The sequence below is a fragment of the Haliotis rubra genome, unplaced genomic scaffold (assembly GCF_003918875.1).
Source record: "Haliotis rubra isolate DU_JTF1 unplaced genomic scaffold, ASM391887v1 Scf19, whole genome shotgun sequence".
Taxonomy (NCBI): domain Eukaryota; kingdom Metazoa; phylum Mollusca; class Gastropoda; order Lepetellida; family Haliotidae; genus Haliotis; species Haliotis rubra.
Genome location: NW_025765891.1, coordinates 925,920 through 951,651, shown reverse-complemented (window position 1 = coordinate 951,651; position 25,732 = coordinate 925,920). Strand labels below are relative to the sequence as shown.

The window sequence follows — 25,732 nt, the reverse complement described above, 5'->3', positions numbered from 1 at the left end:
AACATGTACGTTCATATAGATTACAAAAACTGTTCACGCCGGTTTCAGAACTTTCTTGTTTCAGTCGACTTATTTGCGAGCTCAGTGGATCGTAGACGTTTGGACTTTGGACTTAAACCTATAAAGTTGAATTCAATTGAACTGCATTTTGTTTCTACCTTTGTCAAAATATCATATTGTTCATTTGCGGAGAACACAGTGATGAACTAAGCGTGTTTGTGTTCAAATACTCAGAGGACATTTGTAAAGATGTAATGTAGTATGTCTTGGTATGTGTGTTTGTAGTTTAATGCCATACTAAAAAGATATTCCCAGTAACAAACCCTTGTCATAGCGTACTCAACGCCTGTTTACAATGGCTCAAAAGTAGAGGTGACAACAGGATTCCGACATGTAATAAGCATGTTCTTATGAATCATTTTAAAATAGTGAAACCAAATGTTTGGGAAACGTTGCTAACACGCAATGAAGGTACTGTGCAATGTGTCTGCAGAAATTCTGCAGCGACCAAACTGTCCCAGATCTTTGACATCCATTCATCGTGTGGGAAGACAAGTTCAGTCTTACAAGATCATCAATACCGGTTTGCATACTACGTCTGCTTCAAGAAGATTGTATTTACACTGAATGAGAAGATGAATCTTAAGACCAACCCTGACCATATATCCTTATAAACATACACTCCCAAGTACTAGTGTTGTTCCATGGCGTATGTCCACTGATATTCTAGGCTTTATGCCATGCGCAATGACCCATTCACTGTGACATCGAGGTTCTCGCTTGTCTACACTGTTGTTAAGAGGGATATTTTCGTGACAAAGATGGCTATATATATACTCAGTCTTTATCGTCGTGCTTTGGTAGTACAGGCATCAGCAATGGGTTTTTGACAAAATGAATTGTCCAAAGTATCCCTACTAGCTATTGAGAAATAAATCACGATGAGCTCCAATCACACACGCCGGACTGTGTATCAACTGGTCGGTGTTGGAGTGGGAGGGAAGCTGCTATGACGATGCCGCGAAACAGTATGCAGTTCCTCTAATGACACCTTTGAGAGTGGGTGGAGGGGAGTGGGAGAGAGAGGAGAGGGGGGTGACAGGGCGGGTTATAAAGGAGAGCTCGGACATAAACACAAATAGCCTTAATTTTTGTTAGTCTTTCACACGTCTTGAAACATAGCACTCCTAGGAAATTGCAGAAACTTTAACGTCTTCCATAGAACTGCTGGAACGTCCAACTGATAGGCCTGGGCGAAGACTATTTAGAATTCAAACTGTTGTGTGTGTGGGTAGTTGTGGTCTCCGATGACCGATTGGACATACAGACACACATAAAAGACATACATTTGCCGTTGCAATCGGAGAGAGATAGTACTTATATCGAATATTGAAGGTGAGTAATTTGCGATCGAGGCTGTCTTTTTAACAAAAATTTCTTACTGAATACTTGATTTTTAGTAATTTTGGTATTTTTTAAATTCTAAATTTACGTTATGATTTAGAATTAAAAAAGTCGTTTGTTATAGCATACAGTGATTTCAACGACACAATTTCTGCGCACTATTTTTTCTTGTAACAAACGTTGTCATTCTTTTCTTAGTATTCACCAGTAAATAATCTGTTGAGATTTCATCATCATGTTGTTTTTGTTTTATGATGAAAAGGATATTTTATGGGCTTTACGAACACTTGGCATAGTCACCATTCGATAGAGATTGATAAACACATGCTCATGATGTCATGAATCGTACTCTGCTTTTTCACTGGTTTCTTTTGAATAATTTATAATATTACCAAACTATCAGTAATAGCAAGCCCCAGGCTCACCTTAAAGGATGATGGTAAACACGATGTTTTGAAGTAAATGTTTAATCACAGTGCATGTTAACAAGCAAACATTCGCAGTTTGTGAAGATACAGTGCCGGGCAAAAGGAGGTATACACATATGTTTAATTGTGGCTAGAAATGAAACCTAGAAGAAATGGATAATCGATAGAGATGTATTTGATGCTATACCCGGCACAGGCTTGCAGTTTGCCGACTGTCTCAGCCTAGTGACTACATGCTAACATTTGAATTTGTTTTGGTCAAATATATATTTTCAAGTGTGTACTTCATTTGCTCGGCAGTGGTGACAAGCTTTTTCTTCCAGCTACTGTAAAATGGATTATTGTCACCACTTATACCACTTGTATGACGATGATTGTCACAACATATATCACTTGTGTATGACGATGCTTGTCACGGCTTATACCACTTGTATGACGATGATTGTCACCACTTATGCCACTCGTTTGGCGATGATTGCCATCACTTATACGACTTGTATGACGATGATTGTCACAACATATATGACTTGGGTATGACGATGATTGTCACCACTTATACGACTCGTATGACGATGATTGTCACCACATATATGACTTGTGTATGACGATGATTGTCACCACTTATACGACTTGTATGACGATGATTGTCACAACATATATGACTTGTGTATGACGATGATTGTCACCACTTATACGACTTGTATGACGATGATTGTCACAACATATATCACTTGTGTATGACGAAGCTTGTCACGGCTTATACCACTTGTATGACGATGATTGTCACCACCTTTGCCACTCGTATGGCGATGATTGCCATCACTTATACGACTTGTATGACGATGATTGTCACCACATATATGACTTGTGTATGACGATGATTGTCACCACTTATGCCACTCGTATGACGATGATTGTCACCACTTATACGACTTGTATGACGATGTTTGTCACCACATATATGACTTGGGTATGGCGATGATTGTCACAACTTATACCACTTGAATGACAATGATTGTGGGTACAGTACATGTCGTATTTATATGTGAAATCGATGGTCAGCAAATTCAAAGGGTAATTGATTGATTGCTGTTGACTGGGACAACATGTTTATTCGCACCCGGAAAATAGATAGAACTAAAATAATAATAATTATTAATGTAATTCTAAAACACCGAAATTCGATTTCATGTTCCAAACTTTAGATATGTCCTAATAGATATGCCCTTTAGATATTTAGTATGCAATAGCATTTCTGTTTCTTGTTTCGATAACGGAATTTAAAATTGAAACTATGCAGACTTCGCTTATCTGACTGAAACATATTGTTCGTTTGACATCCTAACACAATAACGTACTTGTGTTGAAGTAATACATGATACGTGTGACAATGTTCATTAATATTCTTAGAAATAGACAGAGTGATGATACATATTCAGGGACATATCCACGAACTTTAAAAGATCTAAATACTATTAAACAATCAATAATTGAGGTTAAATATTCCATGCATGCTTTACCCACATTACGATGCCACGCCAAAGGGGTAACTGAAATACTGAATAAAGGGCAGAAAACTTCATATATCGTTTGCTAATGTTTTGCGTACCTACTTTAAGTAATACACATATGAGCGCAAATTGTTTTTAATCAATGTCTAGGTCTACCGTTTAGGTACGCCACGACACAATTGTTGGTCGAAGGCCACCAACCCAAACAGGATATGACAGTTTATCTGCAAGAAGTCGATGTTACCGTTACCCCAGTCGATGTTACCGTTACCCCAGTCAATACAGCGTGTTGCACTCAGCTAACCTGACGCTGTACTGGCCAGAGTCACTGCACAACATTCGATCATGTGTTAGCACTCTGTTGTGTTGTGATCATGTGTGATGCTGTACAATGCTGATACGAAAGTGTTCGCTGGCATGAAGCAACGCTTCGGGAGTGAGTGAGTGAGTAGTGAGAGGTGAAAGAGCGAGTAGTTGTTACAGTTATTGGGATAGTTTAGTGCCGACCATCAGTACAAAGTGACAGAGGTCTTAAACTTAGTTTTGAAAATGATTTTATCAATAATGTCATTGGTGAACTCCCGGATGGTGTGCGAGTACCACATATTCCATAGTTCCAATGACTGTATGCTCAGTTTCCTATACTTCACCTTGACATAGGTGCCTCCAGTGAAGACCGTACAGAATACACAGCATCTGTCAATTGCTATCTGGACGTTATTGATAAAATTTATTTCAAACATATCTGTAACTGTATTCCTCTCATATAATAGATAAGGACAAACGTTATGGATGAACAACCTCTCTATTCAGGTAATGAGGCGTTTCGATACAGATTCTTGTATCGTTGTCAAGCAGCATATCTGCACATACATGTCGTAAGAGGCGACTAACGGGATGAGGTGGTCACGCTCGCTGACTTGGTTGACACATGATCGATGCTCATGATGTTGATCACTGGATTGTCTAGTCCAGACTCGATCATTTACAGACCGCCGCCATATAGCTGGAATATTGCTCAGTGCGGCGTTCAACAACAAACAAAATAATCCCAACGAATTCCCCCTTCACAGATTAGTTAGAAACAGTGCAACATTTTATGCTTTCAAGAATGGCATCCGGTTTTGCAATGAACAGCCGTACAAAATGAGTGTCTAACAATTTCTGAAAAACAGAAAGTGAAACTGATAATTTGTTCCAACAAGCTGAAGATTCTAAGGAATAAAACGAAGGGATCAAAGAGGGCCATCATCTCAAACTTAACATATTTGTAAATTCGATGTCAAGGTCTCGCGGTGACACCATGTAATCATGTTTCGGTGTGTTGTCTGCTTTCTGTATGTTTCCTGTGTGAGGAACAATACAAATAAATCCCTCGCGGACTGATGTTCATAATATATATTTATTAAACTTTCATCACATTTTATGAACAAAACGAAAAATTACCACCAGTAAGTACACTAAGAACAACCAAGTTCGGTAAATCATATGAATGTCATAACATTTAGAAACTAAAAAAATGACTTATAATTTTAAACGGAATACGATATGTCTGGGCCTCATCTGTTGTCTGATGGTGATTGCCCTTTGTTCTTGGAATCTTTTACCATAACATTTTCCGTCAGACAACAGGCATATTGTATTTCTTAAAGATATAAATGGAACATTATTTTTACTTCAGTTTCTTTGCTCTTCTTCAGAATTAAAACCATTTGGCCGATTAAAAGGTTGGGCTCTGAGAACATTATTGCTACATATCAACAGATAATGTGTGTTGTGTTGCCATGAAGGGTGCTTGGATTGTGCTTAACGAACACTTGAACTACCACTTATGTGCTACTTTCTGCAGTATTTTGCATGTTTCTTTAATACAGTATTGTCTCAAGATTTACGAATACCTATTTGAACATGTTATTTTACTAGAATATCGACGAAATTCTGAAACTACCGAAACAAAACCCAGACATAATAAAATTTCCTGTACTATCACTGTATCCTGACGCCTAGAGCAAGCTGGCATGTTATCATGAGCAATTTTCAAATTTCTGTTGAAATGATACATCAATAAAGTTTGGTATGTATGATTCGAAGTTAGAAATGATATAAATTATCATTTACTTTTAAGCTAAAGATGACTGTTTCAATGTTACGCAGGTGCAAAGCTGCTGCCCGTGACCTTTCACCTGTAATGAAAGCTGTAGATTGCCTCCTCATCAGCGCCCTTTCGTGCCTACTCCTCACACCGTCTACAGGATTCACTACAGGCTTGCTTGACATGTGAGTACGTGATGAGAAGTTTTCACCATGCACGGCCATGCTGTGACATTTTGGTGACACGTTGTTACCTCCCGTGAATATTTTGTTGTAGTTGAATTCCACACTGATCCATGTGGAGCTGACTAAACGAAAACTGGGCTGCACGACGTCTACTTATGAAGGGATGTTGTTTGTGAAAGCTTATTTGTGAAATCAATTGATATTATAAGGAGCATGTATATGTTGGTTCATTATTCCTGGTTATCCAATGAATCCCATATATACTTTATACAATATATGGTAGCTATGATACGCTATACAACAATGATCTTTGGCCCACTTCTCAACAACCAAACCATGTCGTGAAAAAGGTCAGAATAACGTTATTTGGAAGATGTTACCGCAACAACGACCAGGGAGAAGTTATCAGTCAAGAATATAGGAATGTGTTGTTTTGGTCTGTCAAAGGAATGGGGAAAACCCGAACTCTGGTACTAAAACACTGGAATGGTAATAGGAAAATAAGAAGTATAACCTGGGATTCGAACCCACATGGATCGAGGACTTAATTCACGAGTTGAGGGTCTTCAGATAATTGGGAGTCACACATGTAATTGTTTGAACTGTGGGTTTCAGTTATCCATTCCGATACTTTTCAGGGCTTTTTTTTTGCATTTTGCGACTAGTTATTCTCTGGTCGTTGATATTGTATACTGAATGACCTAAATATTGTCATGACTGATCTGCTCACTAATACGATCATACGTACAACAAATTTAAGAATCTAATATGAATCAACGTTTGAATCAATTAATAGATTGATGTATGAAGTAATTATCAACTCATGTGTGAAAATCCAAATAGGAATCAGTATGGGAATGAATCTATAAATCAATACATTGATCAACGTTTAATCAGTTAATGAACAAAGCCTTTGAGAAGCGAGTTAGTATGTTTTGTCTGACATATTCCCGTAGTGAGTGAAGGTCAAGGTCAACCGCTGTTCCGGAAAATAGTTTCACTTTGATATATTGAAGATATAGTCATTGGTAATGTCTAAACTTTATGTCAGTGCACGGTTAAGGTTGCATTAACAGAACTAGGAATTGGTGGAATGCGTGTTTTCCCCGCCAATATCCCAATGTATTTCTCAACACGTTCTTGCATAGCTTGCTTCTACGCGAATAGATACTAACATCCTATTGCGGGCGTAATGTAAAAACCGATTTGGTATGGAGAAGTGGCCGATATGATGCGTTCCAATTAAACCGATGGATCTAGCGAAGCGATCATATCGACATTAGTGTAACCTCCAATTATCCTCTGAAATCGTTCTACTGCCTGTGTGACCATGGTGCCATCCCCCCGGCTGCCCCATGGCCAGAATAATGGGAAGTGCCACCACGTGAAGTTGCCGGGTAAGAATGACCCCACAAGTAGCCAACTAAAGCGGTGTAATTAGCTGAATCAGCCTCCCACACACTTCTCATCTAGGGGGGCAATAGACAGGTTATTGTGCCTGGGCACAAACTTCAACCTTTAATTAAAACAAAGAATAGGTTTTCTACTTTCGTTCTCCCACACAGGACGTCTGGTAAGAATTTTAATTAAGTAAGGACTATGACAAATAACGTTTTCCCTGCCAGTTTTTGTATCCCTGAACGTATTAAAATAAATAAGGGCAAAATCATTCTACGATCTCACTATATCATGAGCAAGTGTGGATGAATCGTGAGGCAAACAGTCAAGCGTCTCCTGTCCTATCATCCATTCCCAACACATGAGTGAGTGAGTTTAGTTTTACACCGCAATATTCCAGCAATATCACAGCGGGGTCACAAAATGGGCTTCACACATTATGACCATGTGGCGAATCGTCCCCCAACACATGAACAACCATGTCAATCACTTTGCCCCAGAAGATACAGGAATGCATGGTAAAAGTCGAAATAAAGAAATACATCGAAGATTATATTGTCCGAAGCGCGAAGACACTGGTTCTATTACACAAATGGGTACATTGTGAGAAACCCATTTCTGCTGTCCACCTCCGTGATATTGCTGGAATATTGCTAAAAGCGGCGTAAAACGTATCTCACCCACTCACACTCTTAAACGACTGGGTCACTCTTGACGTCAAGAGCACATTTAGAATTTGGAGTTTGATATACCCAATGAAGAGCCTAAAAGGAAAACACGAAACCTCACATACATACTCATGCCAAAAATGGTTGTCACCCCCCTCGTATCGCATTGGCCTCGATTGATGTGCATGATGTCAGTCAGTTTGGCATCTGGTCCAGAATCGAATGTTTAGAGTCCGCCGTCATATAGCTGGAATAATGCTTCCAAACTAAGACCTTCGTATTATATTGAAACACTACAGAGATTGTACGGCTTTGATTGACTACATCGTGATGAACGCAAAGTGTTTTATAGCAAATAGGCTTAAATATTTCTTACCGCATTACACCTCGGACCATTCTGACCAAACTACAGCCAGATTACACTATTACAAATTATTAATACTAACAGTTCGCCAAGAAGTCATCAAAGACAGTTGATGTTGGCGCAGTGTTGACTAAGCAGGAACATGACCGACTGACATTTCTACCAGTACACTGTGACGGGGGCGGTGTTGGCTAATCAGCCAGTAATTACTACACTGGGAGGACATGCTCAACTGCCGAGAGACGCCGACAGACGGGGAAATTGGGAGATGTAATTGGACAGATACAATGTAGAAGACGTATCACCACATTGAATAGTTGACGAACATGTCCTTTGTGGGTATTGGAAACACAACTTCCACCGGTACATGTAGTTGCAAGTAAATAGGGTGTTGGAATACACGTTCATGCAAATATTCAAACTATTCTAAATGCAAGAAACTTAACTTTGTAAATTCTCGTAAATCCACGCCTTCACATTGTCAACGTTTTAAATAATGACCAGATTTCTACATTGCCATTTTGTTATTCAAGTTTACCTTCTTTATACCCTCCATCAGTAAGGTAAATTTATTTCAATTAATCAAAACAACTACTTTCGACTTTCAACATCATATGCATAAAACGAAATGAGGTAAAACTTGAAATCTAAAACGGTGCTGCCCAAACATCTTCACTGCATCACTGACATTGACATCAGTCCCATGTTACATGAATTATACATTTGCTTTTACCTCAGGAAAATGTGCAAATGAACAAAACAACTTGTTTTGCTGCCAAGATGACAAAATAAAATACCATGATCTCTTTTGAGATTGTTCTCTTTAACAGGCATTTATGTACTATGATGCCAAAGTCTCGTAGAAAACATAACGTTGAGTGGGACGACACTTCTAACGTCTCCTCCGCCATGATGAAACGTTAAATGTCACCGTCGACGTAAAAAATAAGATAAAAAGAAAGAGAACGATATGTCGACTTTAAGAAAGTATTAACAAATTATTGAAGCAAAATAACAATTTGTCATCAAAGTATAATGATACTTTAATGTCCAAGGCAATTTATCAAATAGGACTTGCTATTTCCTGAAGTATGAAGCAACATGATAAATCCATTACATGCAGGCTTCCAGTACGCCACATATCTCCAACCACAGGTGCATCACGCCCGCACAGCTTTTCAATTTTCACGTTTCATGGGACACTTAACAATTTAAGCACTTTTTAGACATGTAGTTTAAATTCTCTACTTGTGAGCGAATTTTGAAGTGATTACCTATCAAACTTGACTCATTTTTTAAAATGGTTTCCTATTTGAGAAGTTGTCAAGAATTCTGAAGCAAAAGCACAATGAAACGTCATTAGTTTCGACGCCGTCTTTCCCCAACGTTTGTAACAGGATATGTTTGCTCTTTCGTAAACACCTGGTATAACCACTGATTTTCAGTGATATATTCATAATGACAATTTGATCACTATTTTTCTTTATCGGCAGATAACCGAGACTCATTATTCTCTGACGTTAACGCCGCTATATAGCTGGAATATTGCTGAGTCCGGCGTAAAACTTAGCTCACTCACTCTGACGTTAACGTGTATATTCCAACAGAGGAACATTTCTACGTAACAAATAGTTTCGAGATGTTACCTTCACCTGTCCTGTAGTGAATAACATATTTTGTGTTGTGTGAGGGGTGTTTGACCGTTGTCGAATGACATGAGATTTGCTGGGTTCGTTTCTTGGCATAAAAACGCTAACTTGATTATGTCAGTGGCTATTGCTCCTGATGGAGCAGAATATGCTCACCCTGTACACTATGGGCAGTGGAGTAGCGTAATACTTAAAGCGCCCGCTTGTCAAGCTGAAGACCCGGTTTCGATTCCCCACATGGGTACAGTGTGTGAAGCCTATTTCTGTGTCCCCTGTCGTGATATTGCTAAAAGCGGAGTAAAACCGTACTCACTAACCCTTTTCATATAAACACCAGGTGGTCATGTCATTTCCATCACTATTTTGACTTTTACTCAAACGTGGAAACTGGGAGATAATGGAAACTGATCATTCTCTGGCAATGACATTTGTCATGTCAATGGTGACTCAGTTATCAATTTTTCTTTTAGGATATGTGTTATATATACTGATACTACTCTATTTTTGTACATCTACTACATTAAGACAACGTCTTCGTGTGAATTAATTTGGTACTTGTATGTCGCCGTGACATGACTTGTGTCATGCGGACTATAATTATTTAACCGTGTCTTGGAAACAGCTATGTTCCCAACTGCCTTTTTCTACCACGCGTATATGTTTGAGTACTGTTAATTCTATAGAGTTGTAGGTGTGGAGAGTCAGATGGATGTGGCTATTGCTCCTCCCTACAAAGTCTGTATCTATATAACCACTCTCTCTATACATTTATGCCTATCATAATTTGACAGAGCAGGTGCTTTGAAGAGAAGGACAACTCGATGACTATGAAAAAGCATTATGCATGCAGATAGTGGCGCAGAGCCTTGCTTCTTGTAAAGCGAATTAAAGTAAAGTCAATAATTACAACAGATGTCTACATGTCAATGAATGAAATACACATGCTAATTAACACATTATTCTTGTCTCAATCTACATTCTAAAGTACAGTACCAGTAGGGTTAAACATGACTGTTACCCATTAAGCCAACCAACTATACCTTGCAGGTTAATATCTCAGACGTTCCGTGTATTTAAAATGCCAATTTACCCAACTGAAAGTAATGAGAGTGAAAGTTTTTTCTGAGGCTGTACGGGTAAATTGTCATTTTCAAATAGCAATAACAGAAAACCTGCCGTCTGTTTGAGGAGCAAACTGAATCATTTCGCGGAAGCAGACAAGAATGCATTGACAAGAAGCCACAACAAGGCTTAACTAGTGATTCATTCACATTGGTCGTGTCTTGCCTAAATGACAACAACTCAAGACGCCAACTTGGTCCGAGAAACGTCCTCCTGGCCTTCTGATGGGGTGATAGATCACATCCTCCGTATAGGATGTTGCTGGACAAGCGTGAGGCAGATGTTGTCCACACTCGCCACCAGCTTTGTGTTGAGCAGTAAGACCGCGGGGATTAACATTGTATTTGATGAAACGGAGCATGGGCTTGTGATGTATTAGAAATTTAAGCAGGTTTGGTGTTTTGTGCCTGTGGTGAGGAGACAAGTGATAAATGCTGTGCGCAGTCAGACAGGCGTGAGGATGGAGATACAGAGGCGTGGGAGGAGGGAGGCAATGATATTTATCGACGCTAAGCCAATAAACGAAAAACCCAGATGTTCCTAAACTCCAAGGCAAGCCTTTACCGCCCTTACAGAGAAATAGCCTTCTGCGGTCAAAGGCAACACATTGATGAGGAGACATAATGGAATAATGAAGGATATTGTGTATTTACCTTTTGAGGAAAAGAACAGAACGCTATTTGTCTTTATCTTCAGTGAGAGACAGAATGAAATAAATATTTACCTTTCGAAGAGACACAACTTTTCTCCTTCTGAGGAACGACAATGATATGACGTATTCTCGTTCTAATAGACAATGCTATTATGTTTTTACCTGTTGAAGAGACACAATGGCACTGTATGTTTACCTGTTTCTGAAGAGACACAATAAAATATGTATGTACCTTTAGAGGAGACAATGTGGTATCATATCTTCTCGTTCTAAGGCTGGCATGGTGCGATGTACATGGACAGCAACACAAGTGTACGTTACCTTTTGACGACATGCAGTAGATGCATTTCTTTCTAGGAGACATAATGTTAAGGAGTATCATCCATGAAATGGGGGTGGGTACTATGAAAATATGAACCAAACTGCAATTCTTCTTCATTCAGAGAAATGGATGATAGATATGTAAATAATAAATAAAAAGTGTAAATAAAAATCCGGAATGTGGTGGTACATTTCTGCAACTAATGATTTGTATGAGAATGGTACTTATATTTCACTTGCTACGCTTCAAATTCAAGAACTTGCGGGTCTTGTCTGATATAGTGGAGTCTGGTTCTGTGTACGTATATATATATATATATAGTCACAAGATGCACAAGGTCCCACTTCCATCAAAGTGCAAACTTTGTTTAAACAAACAAGTGTTTAAACTTTAATATGTAAAATGATCAACTTCATAGGTACCGTTATCGGAATGGCAACGGCTTCGTAGAACCAAATTAATATATCAGGTGCGTGTGTTTAGACACCAGTAAACTGGTACCATCATTGAGGATGCCCCAACAACATAGATGTTTGATCTGAGTGTATATTCATCATTATTACATCTGATGATAGAACATTTAAAAAGATTTAAGATAAGATAATACTTTATTACCCGTGAGGGAAGTTTGTGCACATCAGAGGTATATTGTATGTTAAAACAGCACGATACAAACAGACATCGAAAGCAATAGGACATGTAGAATCCCTCAAAGTTAAACATAAGTTGTGAGAATAGCTACGACACAACACAACACATAACAGAATATTTAAGATTGGTTTAAGTTTGTTTTGCTCTCTTAGATTTAACATTGGGGATAAGATATCTGCGACCAGAGGGTAAAAACTTATAAGAAGAATTTAAAACATGAGACGGGTCATTTAGAATTCTTGAGGTAAGATTGAAAACAGTTAAAATGTTTAGAGTTTCTAAAATTCCAAAATCACAAGATGCTATTTTCCCTGCAGCTCTCACAACTCTATTCTCAGCTTGTTCATTAGAAAGTTTATTGTCAATAATTGTCCCGAGATACTTCTTCAACTACTTCTACTTCTTGGCCCTGGATAGTTACAGGTGTGATTGGTGATCGTTTCCTACGAAGGTTGAGTTCTTTAGTTTTCTTGACGTTAAGTTCGAGAACACTATCTTAATAACCTAATATCATTCATAAACATGTTCCCTAGATGCGATTTTGACAGAATCATATTTGCAAGATTGCAATTTTCATTCAAGGAATCGTTTAACGTCATAACGATCACATATATGTTTTAGTGATCAGGTTAGATATGATGTAATAAATTGTTTAATCAGACTGTGCTGCAGAGAAATGCAGGGCGCCCGTGTGCTTGAGTTGTAATTAGCGTGTGTCAGTATGTGGTCCTATATTCATCAGCAATCTCTGTCGTCTAGTGAAGGATTTTGGGACGGCTTTTGAGTATATTCATGTATTAACTGGTAATAGTTTTTATCGGTGATTGATGGAATGTTTCTCATGAAGGAACGAATACAGCAACAGTTATCAACGTTCATTATGTGGCTGATGATCTGGTTATAGGTAAAACCGTGATTAAGTCCGGGAACAGTCAGTGCAGGTGCAGTCAGTTCAGGTATATGTCAACAATATTCTTGATTGGTAAGTTATGCAAATTAAACCATGGATAAATAAACATAAGGTATGAAATAACGTTTTCCATATGGTGACCTGGGCTCCTGTTACCTGAATTACGAGAACGTCAGGGGAAGTGCTGTACAGTTAATCTATTGTATATTTATCGAGACGTATCAAATTAATGTAATCAATAAGAAATGTTCACTAAACCACATATCAGTTCTACCAATACGTACTGACTTCTGAAACCTGAAGACATTTTCTTTCCGGTTTTGGTTCTGGATTCCACAGGTCGTTACACATTCCTAAAGACAGATGTACCACTAAATCCCTGTCTCAAAGATTACCCATATCCCTTAATGCAAAGAAGGAAGGACATTCAGAAAGTATTTGGGATAGATAAAGCTGATACCGTGTGGATTAGGCCTTTCTTGACATTCAACAAACTGAATCGTCTCAAAACGTTTAACATTTTAACATTATACAGCCATATTCAACACTGCAAACTACTGGAAAAACGAAAATCCTTGATCTATTGGTATTTTGTTACGAAACGTTGCGACCACGGATATAGTTTGATCTCAGTTTCAGTCAGGGGTTCAGGACAAATTGTCAAAAACGTAAGCAAATGTCATCTGAAGTGTACTGACAAATCAACATGTAAACTGCTGGACACCCTTCCTTAGAGATGACATCCATGTCGTCTCAGGTGTGCTCACCTGTTTCTTTATACATACTCGACATTATGCTAAGACTCGACATTTCTGGTAAAGCCAGGAGTTTTGTCAAGAGCAAAAAGCAAGAAGTTCAGTTTAAGATTTAGGGAAGCCAATTTCTGGTGTTCCTCGCCGTGATATTGCTGGAATATTGCTAAAAGCGGCGTTAAACCAAAGTCACTCACTCATTTTAAGCTTTAGGTATTTTGATAACATGATTTATCATCCAATGCTGATTTCCACAGTAGATATCGCTTGGGTGAGATCAAGCGATATCTACTAGGAGATATCGTTTTGACATTACCAATTACATGACTCGCAATGCTATGACGTCATAAAACTTGATGACGTCACAATGCTATGGCATCGTTGCACTGCAAGTCTAATGGCACTACCGTGTTCAGAGATGAACATTTTTTTAGTGAAAACTAATGAAGAATGATATTGGACGATAAATATATTCTCACCCTCGTATCATTTGATATCAAAGGAGTTTTTGTTTCAATTTTATCAACTTGTGGTGATATTTTCGATATATCAGACACTCGGGTGAGATTCTCTATGTCTTACAATAGTGGCCAAATAGCTGTTGCCCTTCAACAGTGTTATCCACCTGAAATAGAAAATAAAACAGTAAGAACACATGTTATGATTCATATAGATTCAAAGTGACTAACATACACCACACAATTTTATGAAGAGAGTGGCCATTTGTCAGTGGTCACCCTTCCCTTAGTCAAGCAGCTCCAGTCATTGGGATGATCACATTGACGTACTATCAAACATGCGAAGATATGTTTTTACTCTTTTAGTCTTTGACAAACAATAAAACAATCAATGTAATTCATTAATACGTTTTTCGATATAGTAGGAGTTGAAATGATTGAACTTTTTCTCACGATTAAAGATTTCTTTTTGTTTATCTTTGATAACGTGCTCACCCTAAAGATGAAAATTCGCACAAAATCATGGAACAGATTCAGAAACGTACAAGTATATAGGAGGCCTTTACCAAGCCTTTTGTGTTCTGTGCTTATGGTGAGACGCGGTTCAATGAGGATGTTCTGATTAGACTGAAGTCTCAACTCATCAGCCGGTTCATCAGAGTTTCAATATTGCACAATTTGCTTCATCGCCTGTAGCCTTTGAAAGTACGTCAAACGTTGATGTAACAATGGCAGGTTGTGGACGGCACCATATCTCGGTGTTGTGAGCCTATAACGAATGAGTTATGATATTACTTTCATCTTGAGAAAAGCCTGCAATCAATACACACGTTACTCGGCGTGGGAGGAACCCATTATTCAATACTTTTCGCCAAATGATTGAACTCTCCTATATTTTGTCGTTATTCGTAGATAATCTCGTAGACTACTTCCATAGATCATGATTGCGGGAAGGACATCACAGGAAGAAGTGACGATTCACTATACGTCTTGCAGCTCTGTTTCGGGGAACCTTTAAACCTCATATATTACTCATCAAATTATCCCGACTCCAGCGTGTATAATGACGCAGTGCTCGGTAAACACATTGCTCACTTGGGTAATGCCTTTTTTATTCTTATGCGATTCATTAATAACTTATACCGGATTAAGAATAAAAGTCTCTAATATTTCAAATTATAGAAACTTAGTTGAAATAGTTCCATGGGACAGAGATATCTGGACATTATCATGATGGCTGTGTGGGTGGCGCACGCGCGCGCACATAGAGAGAGAGAGAGAGAGAGAGAGAGAGAGAGAGAGAGAGAGAGAGAGAGAGAGAGAGAGAGAGAGACTTATGTTCACACACACACACACATATATATATATATATATATATATATGCGAATGCATATATGAATGTATATATAGATATCTGTCTATATATTTGTGTGCAGATCTATCTATCTATCTATCTATTTATCTGTCTATCTATTTATATCTGTATGTATATAAAAAGGTCTAACTCTAACAACACTCGGGTTCATTGTATTATTTCTGGACTGCACTTCCTAAAGTTACTTCACCGTATGGCAGTGAAATGTTTGGCAGCTTCATTCGCTTTGGTAAATAATACGACGTGAACTGATTTAGTCTGTGAAGGAGAACTGCCGTCTCCTGTTTCCTTTTAAAAGTCGATGAGTCCCTTTTGTGGTCCACTTCTAGTCATGGCTGACAGTTACCGGAAGTGTCGAGAGTATCTCTTAACGGCAGGGGAGAAGACAAGTGGCATATCCTTATAGTCTCAACAGCAACTTGTCAAACTTGATTAAGAAACGCAAAACAGTTGGATTTATATATACTTTACGAGATGTTCTACCGACCTTCTTGACTACGGTAAATGATAGGGTTGTCACAGCCACGGAAGTAAGATTCATTAACAAATCAACAAATTATATGGAAAGCTATATCAAGCCAGTCTTACACATTAAAAAATATAGAACAAAGAAATTAGATAATGACTGAGTTGTATTTACGCATGTACTTATTGTTCATATCTTTTATTGCGCAATTCGTTCATCAAAATATTACTTCATTTGTAGCTGTGTTGGGGTATAAGCCGCTTTCAACAGTACTTAAGTTGTAGCTGTGTTGGGGTATAAGCCGCATTCAACAGTATTTCATTTGTAGCTGTGTTGGGGTATAAGCCGCATTCAACAGTACTTCATTTGTAGCTGTGTTGGGGTATAAGCCGCATTCAACAGTACTTAAGTTGTAGCTGTGTTGGGGTATAAGCCGCATTCAACAGTACTTAAGTTGTAGCTGTGTTGGGGTATAAGCCGCATTCAACAGTACTTCATTTTAATTTGTAGCTGTGTTTCAACAGTACTTCATTTGGGTATAAGCCGCATTCAACAGTACTTAAGTTGTAGCATTTTGTAGCTGTGTTGGGGTATAAGCCGCATAAGCCGCATTCAACAGTACTTCATTTGTAGCTGTGTTGGGGTATAAGCCGCATTCAACAGTACTTCAAGTTGTAGCTGTGTTGGGGTATAAGCCGCATTCAACAGTACTTAAGTTGTAGCTGTGTTGGGGTATAAGCCGCATTCAACAGTACTTAAGCTGTGTTGGGGTGTTAATAAGCCGCATTCAACAGTACTTCATTTGTAGCTTTGGGGTATAAGCCGCATCCAACAGTTGTTGTAGCTGTGTTGGGGGGGTATAAGCCGCATTCAACAGTACTTAAGTTGTAGCTGTGTTGGGGTATAAGCCGCATTCAACAGTACTTCATTTGTAGCTGTGTTGGGGTATAAGCCGCATTCAACAGTACTTCATTTGTAGCTGTGTTGGGGTATAAGCCGCATTCAACAGTACTTAAGTTGTAGCTGTGTTGGGGTATAAGCCGCATTCAACAGTACTTAAGTTGTAGCTGTGTTGGGGTATAAGCCGCATTCAACAGTACTTCAGTTGTAGCTGTGTTGGGGTATAAGCCGCATTCAACAGTACTTAAGTTGTAGCTGTGTTGGGGTATAAGCCGCATTCAACAGTACTTAAGTTGTAGCTGTGTTGGGGTATAAGCCGCATTCAACAGTCCTTAAGTTGTAGCTGTGTTGGGGTATAAGCCGCATTCAACAGTACTTTTGTAGCTGTGTTGGGGTGTAGCTGCGTTGGGGTATACTTAAGTCGCAGCTGTGTTGGGGTATAAGCCGCATTCAACAGTACTGTAGTGTAGCTGTGTTGGGTATAAGCCGCATTCAACAGTCCTTAAGTTGTGTATCTGTAGGCGTATGCCGTTCAACAGTACTTCATTATAAGCCGCATTCAACATTCAACAGTACTTAAGTTGTAGCTGTGTTAGGGTATAAGCCGTGTTGTTGTATAAGCCGCCGCATTCAACAGTCCTTAAGTTGTAGCTGTGTTGGCGTATAAGCCGCATTCAACAGTCCTTAAGTTGTACCGCATTCAACAGTACTTAAGTTGTATGTAGCTGTGTTGGGGTATAAGCCGCATTCAACAGTACTTAAGTTGTAGCTGTGTTGGGGTATAAGCCGCATTCAACAGTACTTAAGTTGTAGCTGTGTTTGGGTATAAGCCGCATTCAACAGTACTTAAGTTGTAGCTGTGTTGGGGTATAAGCCGCATTCAACAGTACTTAAGTTGTAGCTGTGTTGGGGTATAAGCAGCATTCAACAATCCTTAAGTTGTAGCTGTGTTGGGGTATAAGCCGAATTCAACACGTGTTGGTGGTTAGGCACAAGAAATTGCAGGATATAGTTTTCACAAAAGAGCGTGTTGTATGCACCCCGTGTGGTTCACCACAGTTGAGATAGGCGGATGCGTCAGGTTAGACCATGCCATTATGGTATTCTGACACAGTCACTGTTGCATGAAGTGAAAAATGTGAAAAGTGCATCAACCTGCTTCAATGGCGGAAACAACAGTTATTGTTGCATTTGATCGTGACGTCATGGTGACTGGTAACGTCACAATTGTCTACATAATCTTGTGCTGTGATTCGATTGTAGTGATATCTCTGAGGAGTCGTTGCTAACTCCTTTGTTTCGTTTGGTGAATACAATCGGTCAGACCTAGCTCTATAGAGTACACACACTACGAGGGGCGTCCCAAAAGTAGTCAGCCTCGCCTAGAAAATTATACAAATGCAGATGTTTTTAAATTTTATTTTTCTACATATTATCTGTCAACCTCAAGCAAATTGCTTTTGCCATGTTCCAGCCTCACGATCCCCGTTTTGTTTGACTCTTTATCTTGCTACCCCCCAAAACGCAAAATCTCCAATAAATGCATCACAAACTTCAGGAAACAGAATATGCAAGAAACATTGTGTGTTTGAGATAGTCCTCTAGAATCAAATGTAGATATTACTACAATGCCTGTTAAAGTGACTCCCCTCATGATGTTTACTGGAAGAGCTTGTTTTGGAGACACTACCAAAACCCTTCAGATGACGTTATCATAAGGACATAATTAATTCTAATGTATTCACTTATTCATAAATGATACCAAGGGTTCAAAATAAATACTGAATGGTCACAAAAGTGTCAGCACTCAATATATTGTAAACAGTGCCAGCTTGAATATCTGAACACAATGTTTTTGAAAGATAAAAATGGGGGTGTCCTTTAAAAACAGCCCCGTCTAAATATACACTAAACGCCAAAAGAAACGTTACCCTCCTTCCTTATTGACGGAGGTACCTATCTTCAACTGGCATTGTGATGCGTGGACGTCCACTTTTTGGTCTGTCTACGGTGACCCCAGTCTGTCTGAAGCCCTGAATAAGTCTTATAACCGTGATCCGGTGGCATCCGGGGGCGTTGGCAACATCATTGTATGTCGACCCCATCTGCACCATCCCAGTGGCTCTTTCTCTCTCTTCAGATGCTAATCGTGGCATATTTCTCGCACTTGTGTATCATATCATCTTTTCTAGGCTCTCTTCATACTCTATAAAATCATTCTACATGTGAAATGGATGCAAATACTGCTTGAATATTGCTGCGTTTTGGCGATTGATATTGCTATGTGTAAACAGAAAAAGGTAATATGTTACTTTGCAAGCAAAAAAGTGAACAAAGATAATTGTAGATGTTCCTACACATTTTTTCGCAATATCAAAGACAAGTTTCACTTGATTTTACTAATGCAAATCAGCAGAAAATGTTTTAAAAGACTGAAATCATATGAACGATTATTTTACAACTTTACCCACTCTACAACAGTTTCTTCTTGTGTTAATAGTTGAAAAATGGTGACTTTAAATGGTTTACCTTTGTCCCAAAGCAGAATGTTATTTCAACCTTTCTTTTGGACATCTAAATCACAGTTGTTGGTTATTTCGGCATGGACGAAAATAGGACGATTTAACTCTTCTGAAAAAAGATGCATTTCACCTAAATATGAATGCATTTGAGAATTGTTTTTCGTGATTTGCATAAATCTTTGTTGTTAAGCTTTCTTCTAAACTAATACCTCTAACATATCTTTGATAGTTTCTAAGTAATTTATAAAGTTAAGAGGGTAACGTTGTTTTGGGCGTTTAGTGTATATCACGCAATATTGTTGATTATGACGGGAAGTCACCCAAGACTATACTGAACATATTTTGTATGATATTATCTGAGGGCATACCATTATCCAAGAGGTACAAAATGACAGATCGTTTTTCACTTTCTGCAATTTTTAAAGAAATATCATACCCCAGTGTGATGAGTAATATCTCGTTAACCACAATACCCACATATGTGAAATTTTGGATATGGCTTTGCTAATGATTCCTTCAAAATACAATGGAAGCTTTTCTAACATTGGACATAGAGAATATAGTTAGGCCGACTACTTTTGGGATGCCCCTTGTATTAATTTTGATTTGTAAATGTTGGCATGTTTTGATTGTTTGACATGCGTTAGACTTTCGATAGATTTCATGTGATCCAAGGACCCTAGTGCCGATGTTTATGGGAATTTCGGAGTGGACCTATGGTAAAGCCAAGGACTCCTGTGTACAATACAGTAAATATTTGACGTCGACGCCCGAGAATAACCAGTTTGGATTATCTCTGGCGCTAAAGGCAAAATATGGGTGGAAGGATGGCTAAATTTAACTGATGACACCATGTGTTAGGGAACAGAATACGCATATCCTGGCCTACTGTAGCACCATCACACACACGCACCATTTGAACAGAATATGTTTGTGGTTGACTGATTTTGTTGAAACTAAAAATGCCATGTTCGTATTTAATTACGTCTAAAGTGTACAAAAGCAGACGAGATGTTGCTGCTAAAATGTTAAGTCAGACAGTTTAGACATGTGTTCATATTTGCAACACAATGGGGAGTCTCTATTTAAATATTTCTTTAAAGGTTGTTCTTATGAAAGAATGAATATTTGTAGCTGTGTTGATAAATGCTAGGGAACGTACGATGAAACTCAGAAATGTCTTTCCACCAGCAGAAACGTAGGCTCACTTGACGTAAATAAGTAACATCAGAGAGGAGATGTAAAGGGTCCAGATTCTGAAGAATATTCATTAAACATCTCACCCGTGACATGTCCTATGGATTATTTCGTTCATGTGAACCTTTCAAAATGGATTATTGAGGTTCCACATCAGTGTATTTGCTGCGTTGTTCTTAGTTTCTAACGTTCTCCTTTCCTTGCCAGGATGCATCCCCAACAGAAGAGGTCGTCCTTCCTGAACCTAGCGTTCTATCAGATATATGACCTTTGTGATTCCGACCGAAATGGCCACTTCACGGCGAATGAATTCAAGTGTGTCGATGACCTTGTTCACATCTACTTCGGCAGAAGGTGATGCGACTCCCCAGCAACGTCCACACACCATATGGATCTGGACCAGGTGAGCTATAGAGTTTACTCTCCTGAGGTGTAGTTGAATAGTCTAGTAGGTATTAACGGTGAATATCGGTGTTTGAATCCACAAATGGCTACGATGCACCAGTACTCGAATCCCACGTCACAATGGTGATGAAAGTATTGCTGCCGAAAAGGCTGACAGTGTACAGATATGACATCACATTACGGTCTTTGGTAAACTTACATATGTCTCTATGCATAAATAGATCAGTACGTCACGTGTGACGTCTTGTATTGAGGGGGCGGTGGGGTAGCCAAGTGGTTAAAGCGTTCGCTCGTCACGCCAGACACTCGGGTTCTATTTTTCACTTGGGCACAATGTGTGAAGCCCATTTCTGGTGTCCCCCTTCGTTATATTGCTGGAATATTGCTAAAAGCGGCGTAAAATTAAACTACTTGTGCTGAATGTTGGGTATTGTATAAATGTCCAGTATCACAGTGGTCAGTGTACATACACGTGTGTCTTGTGTTGCAGACTGGTCCACGGGGTGCGTCGAGGGATGACACGATGTTAACGTTATTCTAACTATGGTTCTACATCATTTTCTGTACTTCCGTCATGAATAAAACGTCCCAATACAGCATTCGTCAAATGTTCTCTATTTACATCGTCTTCTGCTCTTCTCATTCGGATCATCATGTAATGTCTGTCGTCCACCCGCTTGTGGTGCATTGGTCCACCATTAATGTTAGCTGCTGGTGATCGTGTTTTCTGAAGTCATCATTAACATGGCCATAGCTACACACTCCACGCCTGCTGCAGGTACAGCGGGACATTCTCTCTGTTTCAGACTGGCGTGTTCTTTCGGAAATTTAGATTAGTGAGTTCCTCGCTTCTGTGCCTTTGGATTCTGTTTTATATCTTGGATTACAAATGCGAATGACCCATTTGCGGATTAGTTGACCTCATTTATTGAATGATGTCTTTTTGTCACAGATTCTACAGCATTCTTTTGGGAAGGACATGACTTATTTAAGGAAGTAAAACAGGAAGTAAACCGTCAACACTATGAACACTGTAGTGAAACGGGAGTCTTGCATTTGGATATCTTTCGGACATCATACATTTTCGTACAGCCATATTTTATGGCTTTACTGGAATTCTCACAGATCTGTGGCGTCACAAACAAATTTTATATATTTGGATGATGATCTGTTTTTAAGATAAATTAACCTTTTATAACTTGGTGAGATAATTTACAGTTGTAAATGTGATTAATGAGAAAATGCCAGAAAACTCCTAACACGAGGATAATAGTAGTGCGATGTCATGAACAGCGGGTGGTGTCATATCTTATTGCTGCAAACAATGAAAATACCTGACAGAATCACCACAAACTGTGCGAATAACCCCCACAACAATAAATACAAACAAATTCCATCTTACTTCCCTGTGGTATAATGAGTAATGTATTTTGTAAAGGTCACAGAAAGGACAGACTGTTGTGATATAACATGTGGGTATACGGACTCTCTTTGATATATACTACCGCTACACATGATTCTCTCCCATCTTTACCAGTTTGTATTGGCAGAGCAAGGTTTCGGATGCAATGACGGTTGAGCTTCTGGCTAAGCCTCCAACTCCCACGCAGCCAGTGCCTCCGACCCATGTTTTACATGCTTTACCAAGTACATGTATAAACCTTCAGTCAATACTTGTCTAGATAATCTTCTTTTGACGAGGTATATCGCAACATACCTGACAGGAAAACGATTTTCAGCAGCGTTTCAAATGGCGCACATTAAGTAAGAGGTCGTGCCTTTCGCGAGTCTGCGGAATTCAGAACACACAGATTACGTTATAAGACGACATGGTTTTAATTGCTCACGACTAAACTCAGGTGATGAGGTCATGGCTAGGTCACATAACAACAAATATCTGTGGAAATGCGACAATGTTTCTTTCAAGATTTATGTGTTCTGTTTCATACAATAAATAATTGTTCCGCCACTTTCTTGGAAAATAGCGTTCATGGTTTAGAGTAAAGCGGCGCTTGTCACAGTCAGGATAATGATAAAATACTTACTTGTGCTCATTACAGCCTTCATTTTCAACAGGGGCGGCGGGGTAGCCTAGTGGTTAAAGCGCTCGCTCGTCACGCCGAAGACCCGTGTTCGATTCCCAACATGGGTACAATGTGTGAAGCCCATTTCTGGTGTCCCCCGCCGTGATGTTGCTGGAATATTGCTAAAGCGGCGTAAAACTAAACTCACTGCAATCATTTTCAACTAATTGTGTTTTAGAACAAATATTTCTAAAATTTAAATGGTTCATATGCTGCTGTAAGTGAGTTAGTGAGTTAATGAATGGATGTTGTGTAACATTACAGCTTAGTTTTCGAGTCTGGATCAGACAAACCTCTGAAGGAACGAGCCACGCCAAGGTACGGTAAGACACAGAGTCTGATCATATCGTTGTATCAGCAGCTACCGCCTGTATTGGGTCTTGCGACCTGTGTGTGGCAAAGTGAGCAAGTATTGCATTATGCCGCATAAGCCATATTGTAGCTATCTATGTTAAGATGTACGATTTCAAGCTGGATATTGCATCTGAATAACTAATGTAATATTTTCGATTAAAAATAAAACACAAACAAAATAATCAACTGCTTTATTATTTACAACCAAGCTGAGTGATATTATACAGAAAAGGTTCCTCTATCACTTAGAGCTATATAGTTATCAACGACTGGTGCCCTTATAAGATGCGAATCATCACAGAGCCAAGACTTGTATACACAATATATGATATACTGTATGTCACCCTGTGCATGCATGAGATCAATATTGTGAACACCCAACAACTATATATGCACATTGTGCTTGACGTCAAACATCATAACCAGATCGAACATAATCATCTCACTGTTGGAATGGAACAAGGGTAATTTACTGGATCCGCCCACACTCCACTCACCGGGTACTGGTCAGTCTTACCTATACTTTACATACAGCGCATACATACTGCTATATGTATGGGCCAAATGCTAAACATAAGAAAATGTGACATTCCTTATTTTCTGCAATTTCTTTCATTTTATTATTACAAAAGATCTAGCGATAGATAGACAGACCCAGTTCGGAACCCATCTGAAGATTCACCGTCCTCAGTCATGGTGTCGTACTCTATATACAAAAGTCGTTGACATCTTGGAGATGTGAAACACCATTAGGAATAGAAGCATGGCACAGTATGGCGGCTGTATGTGTTGCATCTCCATGATCGCTTCATGCCCCGGATGCAACAAGTGGATAAGACTACGTCCCTAACAACTACCGCTGATTGCAGGATCGTAATTAGGGTTGTCACAAGAGGTAAAAATATAGTTTTCATGCACAAAGTATGATGTTTCAGACATGTCAGCTAATAAATGTCATGCAAAGACAGCTCGAGAAAGCGTGACGTGACAGGACACATGCAACCGGTAACATATTATCACTGACTGAAGTAAATGTCTTATTATATATTATACCAATATGGTGTAGTTTTTACGATTATACACAATAATCGTGTTTAGATGGTGCACATTTCTCTTGACATTATGTGTAAATGACTGTTGTCAAAAACGAAATTGAATAGTAATGTTTCCAAGAATGATTGAGATAGAAAATGTGATAGATGTAGCAAAACATTACATCGTTCTTTTAAGTTTAGTCAGAACACACGCACGTAACGTTTAACCAAATGCTGAAATATACAGATGTTAATCATTTCAGCACAACGCGATAGGAGGTCAGTACCTGGTGCCAGCGCATCTAGATATAATCACGTAATTGTGTACAGGTCCTGATACACCAATCATGGGCTTAACATAGTTCGGTGACTGTTCTGCACTCTTATTTAGGTAGGCTAGTTGCTGCAGTACACAACTTTGGAATAACACTTGGGATTGAACTTTATACGCAACATCGGGAATCAGGCCGCATCAGTCTGATGGGTTTGTTTGTCCCACTAGTGTGTAATTCCATCATCATCATCATCATCATCGTCACTGCAGTGTTGTGGACACTAGGTGTTTGGGATATACACAGTTCAGAGAAAATATCTCATGGGTACACGTAGCGAGCTATCCAAAATACAGACGCTATATTTTGTGTGAGAGTTTTACGACACGCATGATATGCTTTCTGAAACATAGTATTGATGACATGTGGGCAGGCTAGTACTTTAAGAGCTCTCGATTGATAAAGTCAAAAGACATACTTTGAAAACCGCGTGAACTTTATAAACGTTGGTACTCGAAACACAAGTCTCTGCAAACTCCGTACTAATAGCAGTAACA

General features: G+C 39.0%; 1 long non-coding RNA gene across 1 annotated transcript; it reads left to right on the top strand.

Annotated features, from left to right (window-relative positions):
- Window positions 1-1,136: 1,136 nt before the first annotated feature.
- On the top strand, window positions 1,137-22,028 carry LOC124274309. The gene is made up of 4 exons (XR_006897909.1): window positions 1,137-1,395; window positions 5,498-5,620; window positions 21,234-21,429; window positions 21,922-22,028. It is a non-coding gene; the product is annotated as an uncharacterized LOC124274309 (long non-coding RNA).
- The last annotated feature ends 3,704 nt before the right edge of the window (window positions 22,029-25,732 follow it).